Source organism: Amborella trichopoda, chromosome 11 (genome assembly GCF_054954075.1).
Source record: "Amborella trichopoda isolate Santa Cruz 75 chromosome 11, AtrichopodaSantaCruz75HAP2 v2.0, whole genome shotgun sequence".
Lineage (NCBI taxonomy): Eukaryota > Viridiplantae > Streptophyta > Magnoliopsida > Amborellales > Amborellaceae > Amborella > Amborella trichopoda.
Genome location: NC_142346.1, coordinates 20,054,738 through 20,063,211, shown reverse-complemented (window position 1 = coordinate 20,063,211; position 8,474 = coordinate 20,054,738).

Genomic DNA, 8,474 nt, shown 5'->3' with positions numbered 1-8,474 from the left:
ACCCGTTGAGTCTAGCAAGTCTAGGTTCTAGTCTAGTCCTAGCCTAGGTCCTAGTTAAGGTTTTGCCCCTAGAGTCAGGTTAGGTTTGCCCTAAGCTGTCGAGTCTACCTCTTACCTAAGTCTAGATTCTAGAACCCCACCTAAAGCAATCACCATGTCAGTCAATCAAGACGACTATGATGATCGCTCCATGCCCGACTTTAAGCTTAACTTGCCTAAACCTAAAAGCCAGTATGTCTCGATCCCTTGGGATTATGGACAGAACTCAGGTAAATCCATTATTTAGTGCCCAGGTCTCCAATTAGAGGCAGAGTCCCAGGGGTTCACTCCTAATCCTGAGATCTGTGTGGTCTGAAAATCTAGTTCAGCCCAAAAGACTCTAAGTAGTCAAGGGGGCCCGACCTGGAGTAGTCCTATAAGGGCTCTTAGGCAACCAAAGTAGGAGTCGAGTGAGGGAAGATGTTCATGCAGTATCAAACGACAATTCCCGTAACTCGAACCAAGATAACCCTGAGGTACAGTGATCTCAAAACCAAAACCCACCTAAGTCTAGGGGATCTAACTCAACCTCGAGCCATAGGTCAACTAGACTTTTAGCGGAGATGAGCATCCAAGCTACCCTTAAAAGTCTAGTTGACCAAGGTTACACCATTCATGCCCTAGCTTACGGGTCCATCCCAAACCAAGTCAGTGAAAGAGGTCAACCCTTAGCACAACCAAGTCAGCCGATTCTTCAATCGGTCCCTCTAGTTCATTCGGTTTAACAAACCGTGCAATTTTCGAAGTCGGTGGTGATACCTATGGGTCAGTACGCCCCTCAATCACAAATGTATCAAACCGCCCCGGTGACTTTGGCTCATCAAGCTCAGGTCTATGCAGACCAACATGTACCCCAAGTTTCGAGTCACTAGTCTGTGCTTGGGAACCCACCGACAGGTGGGCCTACAGTCATGCTAAATAATCAACACGAAGGCACCATAAATGCTATGCAGGATATTCTTGTAATGGGCATGCATGAATTTATACCCCGGAAGGCTTATGTTCATGAGACCCTTAGAGGCATGAAAGACCTTCCCTTGGGATTTGTCGTCCCAGAATTTAGAAACAAGTTCAATGGGAAGATCGATCCAGATACTCACGTCAACGTGTACCTCCTCTTCATTCGATCTTTGCGAGATAGGCATAACCAGATGAAGGCCATATTTTCACAAACATTGACCGGCGAGGCCTTAAACTGGCATCAGAAAACAATGTTAGCTCAACTACATATCACTCCAGATGAAATGTTCAACCTATTCGTCTCTCACTACCGTAGGTTGATGGTTAAGTGCCTTGATCTCGCCTCTAGATCTGAATAATCTGGTGACACGCGTATTGGGTCTCGAAGGGAACTCAGGACTTGAGATCGCTCTCTCGAGAACCTTGCTCAGAGGAAGGTATACCAATCGACGAGAGAGGAATTTAAGGTGGGTTCGGGACTTACTCAGGCTGACAATCGTGGGCGCCCACTTAGATCAAGTCGGAAAGCTCCCCAGTCATACAACTGGTTCGGAATCGCCTCCCTTGGCCTGTTTTCTCTTGTTTCAGCGATCACACACACATGGTTAATTTTATAGGACAAGTGGGCCAAGAGACCCCACCTTGTCTTTGAGTGAATGCACACAGGTGTGCACATTCAAAAGAAGAAAAGAGAAGAAATGATGTAATGAGGGTTGGAAGAAGGAAGAAGAGAGAAGAAAAGAAAATAAAAGAAAATAAAATAAAAGAAAAGAAAGAGACACTCGACCGGGTGACTAGCCTAGCACAATGGCTAGATTGGGAAGATGTTTGACTTGTCATGGTAGCAAGACGGACATGATAATATAGACTGGCACAGTGGCAATACTACTCGACGAAAAAACCCCAACACCAACCAACCTGACACAACGGTGAGTTCGACGTAGCATCAAGACAAGCACGGTAACTTAGACCGGCACAACAACAATACTGCTCGACGACGAGACTACCATGACAGTGTTAGACTTGTCCCTTGGTCAAATGAGAGAGGAAGAAGAAAAAGAAAGAGGGAGATAAGAAAAGCAGAGAGAGAACGAGTGAGAGAAGAAAAGAGATAGGAGAGAGAAGAAAATAGAGAGAAAAAAGAGAGGTGAGAGAAGAAGAGAGACAAAAGAGAGAGAAAAAGAAGAGACAAAGGAGAGAGATGAGAAAGAGACAAAGGAGAAGAAGAAGAGACAAAGAAGAGAAGAGAGGGAAAGGAGAGAAGAGAAGAGAGGGAAAGGAGAGAAGAGAAGAGAAGAGAGGGAAAGGAGAGAAGATAAGAGAGAGAAAGGGAAAGGTGAGAAGATAAAAGAGAGAAAGGAGACAGATGAAAGGAAGGAAAGGAGAGAAGATAAGAGACAGAAAGGAGAGAAGATAAGAGAGAGAAAGGAGAAAGGAGAAAGATGAGAGAAGAAGAAGAGAAAAGGGAGAAAGATAAAGGAAAGAGGAGAGAGAAAGAATACGAATGGCACTGCCCATGACAGAGGGAAGACGAGAGAGAAAGAACATGGACAATGATCTCCACCAGCATGCATAGGACTCAATCACCTGGACACTTCTGCCAAAGTGGGGAAGCACATACTTGCGAATCTCTGTCATCTCCAAACATGTGGACCATGCGGCCCGTACATGCTCTAGTAACCAACATTCTCGAAGAGTCCCAAGCTCTTCCTTCAGTCAAGCACAGTGCGGGAGATCAACATGGGCTTGATCAAAGCTGTCTATTCTCGAAGAGTCCCATGTTGACAGGCAACGTGATGAGGGAAGTCCGCTTCTAGTCTAGCACAGTTCGGGGTGCGATAAGGCAAAACCCCCCTCTAATGCTTAACAAGAACATGAGCTCCCTGATAGTCATCGAAGAACAGTCCAACTCCTTCCCCAGTTCATCAATAAAAGCACGGTCGGTAAAGCCCCCATCTGAAAATGGGACCCACTGCATATTTGAGGAGTCATTCCCAAACATGTTCCGAGCTTCCCCTGGGATATGAAAGATAGCCTTTTGACGAGAAATTCTCATCAAGAAGGGGCATATGTTCTCCCCCTAGCCCTGACTCCTGACATAGGTGCAAGGGAACTAGGCCCCTAGCCACCTGTACACATAATGGATGGGAAATGGAGTCTTAAAATTTCCAGGAAAGGCTTCTCCCATGACAATGCCATTCCCCCCCTCTTTTCCTTTGTATGCTTTCCCCCTGGAGATTGCTCCCAGACCACCGTGGTAGATGTTGCATAGGATTGGTTGAGCGAGAGCATACTGGCATCCCCTCACCATATCGCAAGCTACATAGATAGTGCTTGGTCGGATGTCATCTGCCCCTTCAGGAATAACGAATTTGTATAAAGAATAAGGCCAGGTAAGCTGCCTAGAAGACGGAATCATCACTGGCCTCAGGTTCATAGATGGGAGGCATCCCCTTTACAGTTGCCTTCCCTTTCTTTCTGAAAGTAGCTCGACCATCTTCAAGGTAATCTCCGCAAAAGAATTTCACGCATTCGATGAAAGTTACTCGATTGTTGCTAGACTTGGAATGAAGCAACTGGTATATCTCAAAAATTTTTGAAGACTGGCAGGTGGTTCCTCCACCCCTAACCGAGCATTACCAAAAATGATCGAGTTCTGAGGCACGATCTCGTCATACATTTCCTCGATCAGTAGAAGGCAGCCAATGAAATGAAGATCCAATAAGGAGATTCCTGCCTCCCCTTGCCCAAGAAGCCATGTGTTGCTAACATGACTCCATGTCTCCAACAATTCTTTAAAAGTATTGGAACACCGATCATAATAGCTAATTGAGCATTGAACTACTGATAGCAAAGAAGCACGCTCAAGAACGCTTTTGTGTGACCCTAGCACTTCCAAGAAGAATATCCTTTCAAATGTTGGTCCTTCCCATGCACATGGAGACCAGAAAAAGGCCACATCATCCCTTTGGTCTTCATCATTCTCCTCCCCAAAGTGGGTAAATGAAGAAGGGCTACTCCCTCTTCGATACGGACATTTCTGTCATCATCCTCTCGGACTTCAAGGTGAACGGGGTCAGTAACAAAGGGGACGTTGAGGGGCCACTCTGGCCTGGACGATGCATCAATGAGCCAAATGGACCTGCCCCTCACTAAATTCTCACCAGTAAATTCACTGGTGCCGACCTCTCCTCCCCTCAAAAGATTCTTCACATTAGGGATCCTGTGAGAAGGCCCGACTATTTTATCAAGTTTAAGGACCCACTCCTGTACACAAATCACTAAGGCACAGGCTGGTGCCGGCCGTGTTCCCAAAAACCCACTGCCGGTTGCTTTCTCAGATGGCTAGCCCCGTCTGTGTTCATCAATGCCTAGTGCTGACTATGTTCGTCAATGAATAGTGCCCACTCTGTGTGCCAATGCCCAGCGCTGACTGTGTTCGCCAATGCTTAGCGCCGACTGTGTTCACCAATGCCTAGCACCGACTATGTTCACCTATGCCTAGCACTGGCTATGTTCACCAATGCCTAGCACCGGTTATGTTCACCAATGTTTAGCACAGGCTGTGTTGGCTAAATTCCCAGCACCGGCTGTGTTTGCTAATGCCCAGCGTCGGCTGTGGTTTCAAAAGACTATCGCGCTCGTGTTCAAATATCCTGCACATGTTACAGATTCTACATGTGTCACCTTGAGCCCTGCTATGCCACCTGACAACTGTCGCCACGATGTGGCCTGATAGTGTCCTCGCACGTATGACTGATAGCCGGTCATCTCCACATGACCCTTCGCCTCCCAGCGACTCTTCACCTCCCGATGACCCTCCGTTTACCCCTTGACCTCTCGGCTCCCCACTGGAAAACTCCCCTCTTCTGCCGAAAACCCACTGCGAAGCCTTTCCCCTTCCTGCACACTATCGGAAGACCACCAGAAGCTAGCAGAAGTCCCCAAGCAGCCCTCTGCTGCAACTTCCCCCTTGTTCTCCTTCTTCGAAACCCCCAAAACTACGACCGAAACCTTAGCTAGCTGGAAAACTGCTTCCTTATTTCAAACCCAGGCACAAAAAATACCTTTGCTCCTTATGTACTTCTGACGGTATTCTCTTACTTGAAAATTCCTACAAACTTCATGAAAAGACCCTGTGTGCTCGCCAAAAATTCGCGCTGGTGTCTCTTCTCTCTCTCACTATGAAGCTTGTCATTTACCTTCGTTAAAAACAGTAAAAATGGGGTTTACCCCCTTATATAGGCGATGCTTCCTTCAAGTACCCCTCATAAAACATGAATACCAGGCAGGTCCTTGAAGACCAAACGTTGATGAGCCGGATCGGGCTCGGGGAAGAGACCCGAACACAGGTCATCGTCGGCTGTGTAATCTTCACTTAGCGTCGGCTATGTTCTTAATGATCCAGCGGCAATTGTGTTCTCAATAACCCAGCACCGGCTGTATCCTCAGAGACCAAGCTCCGACTATGTTCCCAAGATTACCGCCACTTGTGTTACCACTGCACATGCTAGCACAGCGTGCGTTGCCTCCCATGCTAAAACATCATACGTGTCAATACTATTACCATGTACGCTACACTGCTCATGCTATCGTCGCACATGTTCTAATGCCACGCGTGTAGAACCTAGTTACTACTGTGTGTGTCTTACCACTATTCCCAGTTAAGTTGCACCCAGGCCGCGACTCATACTCCCTAGTGGAGATGCACCCAAGCCACAATTGTTCATCCCCAATGGAGCAAGCCACTGTCCTTCATTCCCAGTAAGAGCTACACCCATACTATAGTCCATTAAGCCCCAGTGGAGTTAAGATCGTGCTTACCTCTTTAACCCCTATGGGTCAATCTCGTACCAAGTTGTCTTATCCCCTGGAGTCAGATTACCTTTCATGAGCCTATTCCCCATGGAGTTCCAACTTTCACCTTGGGGAAGTCATACTTGTCCCTTAATCCACAGTGAAGTTTTCTTCTCCATCTAAACCCCTATGGCCTTAATCATTTTATCCCTAGGGAGTCAAATTACTATCCACAAACCTATCCCCTATAAATCTACTAGGTAACCCACATAATGATTTGTGTTGCATGACCTTAATCTATACAGCCATGGACTATGCTGCATGACCTTAAACTGCACTGCACAGCCTTGGTCTCGATGCACGACCCTAAACTGCATGGTTCAAATTATATGACCTTAAACTATAGCGACTGTCTAGTTGCATGACCTTAAACTGCATGGCCCTAGTTTCATGACTTTAAATTGCATAACCACGGTCCAAGCTATATGACCTTAAACCATGGTACAAGTTTTGACCGCATGATGTTAAAAGGCTTAACACCATGGTCCAAACTATATGACCTTAAAACTGTAGCGGAGGTCTAATTGCATGAACTTAGACTGCATGGTCCTAGTTGCATGACTTAAAACTGCATAATCATGGTCCAAGCTATATGACCTTAAACCATGGTGCATGTCCTGGCCACATGAAGATAAACTGCTTTGCACAGGTCCTAGAGGCAAGACCTTAAATTCGCCCCCATGCACACACACATGCCCTTTATGTGCATTTTCACGCACGTCTTCCCAAACTGACCCATCCTTGTGCGTACACCACCTTCTTCAACCCCTCAGTAAATCCTTATCCCTTCACTACCATTCATCATTCCCCAGTGAATCTCAACCATTCTTACAAAATGACGAGTCATCCCTCCATCCATACTCGTCATAAGATAATGGGTCACCACTTTTCATCTTCCATTCATACACCATCCATCCTTTATAGGTAGCCACCTCGTGCCATCTCCCCAAAGTGAGTCAAAACCACCAACATACTCACTCCATTGCCTCAACAGGCTGCCATCCATCTCCACTATGGTCCAGCTGTATGACCTTAAACTAGAGTGCACGTCTTGGCCACATGACGATAAAAGGCTTCACACAGGTCCCGAAGGCATGACCTTAAACACGCCATCACCAAAAAAAAAAAAAAAAGAAAAAAAAAAATGGGCATGGTGTACATTTGGATAAGGGAGCACCATGAGTAAAAATGATGGACGGGCATGGTCATGAAACCATGAGTCAAAGAGTTCCGTAAGAATAAAACCCGGGCAAAGTGAAAACTCGAAAGGGCATCGTGAGTAAAAATGGAAGAATAAGGATGGACATGACCAAAACGTCATGGGTAAAAGAGCCCCAAATAAAAGGAAGTTGGCGAAAACCATTTCCAAGGCGCCGCTTCCGAAGTCCAAGTGAATATAAGCAGAGGACGCTTGGACCAAAAAAAAAGTTGATGCAATGTTCATCTCCGTAAGCGGCTTCAGCCCATAATAAAAAATACTCCTGGTGTCACAATAGCAGGATCCAAAAATAAGAACTTCAAGGAAAATATTCCGACAGCCTGAGTCCATTCGTAAAAAAAAGACTCGAAGTACATAAAACTCGCCAAAAAGACAAGACAAGTCTCATGAAGAAGAGCACCATTCCCACAAGGTCGCCAACACTTCAAAATGCTAAATGTTTCTAAAGAAGGATAAGTCAGCCATGACTTTGGACTTGTGATGTAGCAATTAGAACTGAATCCTTAGGGGTCGCCTTGGAAGAAGAAGAGAGGTATCTTGATTGTTGAAACTACAAAGTAGTAGGCAGGGGTTATACCAAAAGCTGGTCACCTCGATAAACTGAGGTACCTTGCTTGCCAAGGAATATCTGGTGCACAACGCAGACGACGTCGATAGAAGGCCCTTCAACAGACCATCCAGAACAAACAAATCAAAATCATTAAAATGTGGACCAACACCAGAGGATACAAAAACCCAGACTAAATGGGAAAAATGCCCTTCAGCATAGCAGTCGCTTGCCAAACGAGCCTGATTGTGACCATTGAGGTCCGTATAAAATCCTTAGCTATCAGAATCACAAACTGCCCACAAGAGGGTGAGGACTTTGATAGGATCCTTAAAAAATAGTCTCTTCTCCCCCTAAAGTCTCCACGGATGGACCTATACATTGTATCCAAACGTTTGAGCATCCTAGTTGTAGCATTGCGTGAATCTCCTCGGTATTCACGTGGTCTTGTGGCTAGAAAGAAAAAAGTAATAAAGCCGAAGGAAATTTTTCGAATGTTGTCCTTCTCTCTTCTCTCGAACCACAACATTCGATAGGGCAAGCTGTTTGAAGAGATTTTCAACACCTTGGTCCCTGATGCGGAATAAAGAGGAAGCCGGTCAATAAAGCTTTGACATATAGTGGAATTATTGGCAGTCTCATAATTGTCTCAGTACAGGTAGAAATATTCTTAAGCACTTCAAAAGGCTACCTGCTAAGTTTCTTCGTAATTCGACATGTCTAAGGCGGTGCAAACGAAAAAACAATTTCGAAAAAATCAGTTTCTAACACCCTCAAACTGACCACGGAAGTAGAACTATATTTTTGATGTGTCAAATTGTTATGGGACTATCGCCATTGGATCAAGCGAGG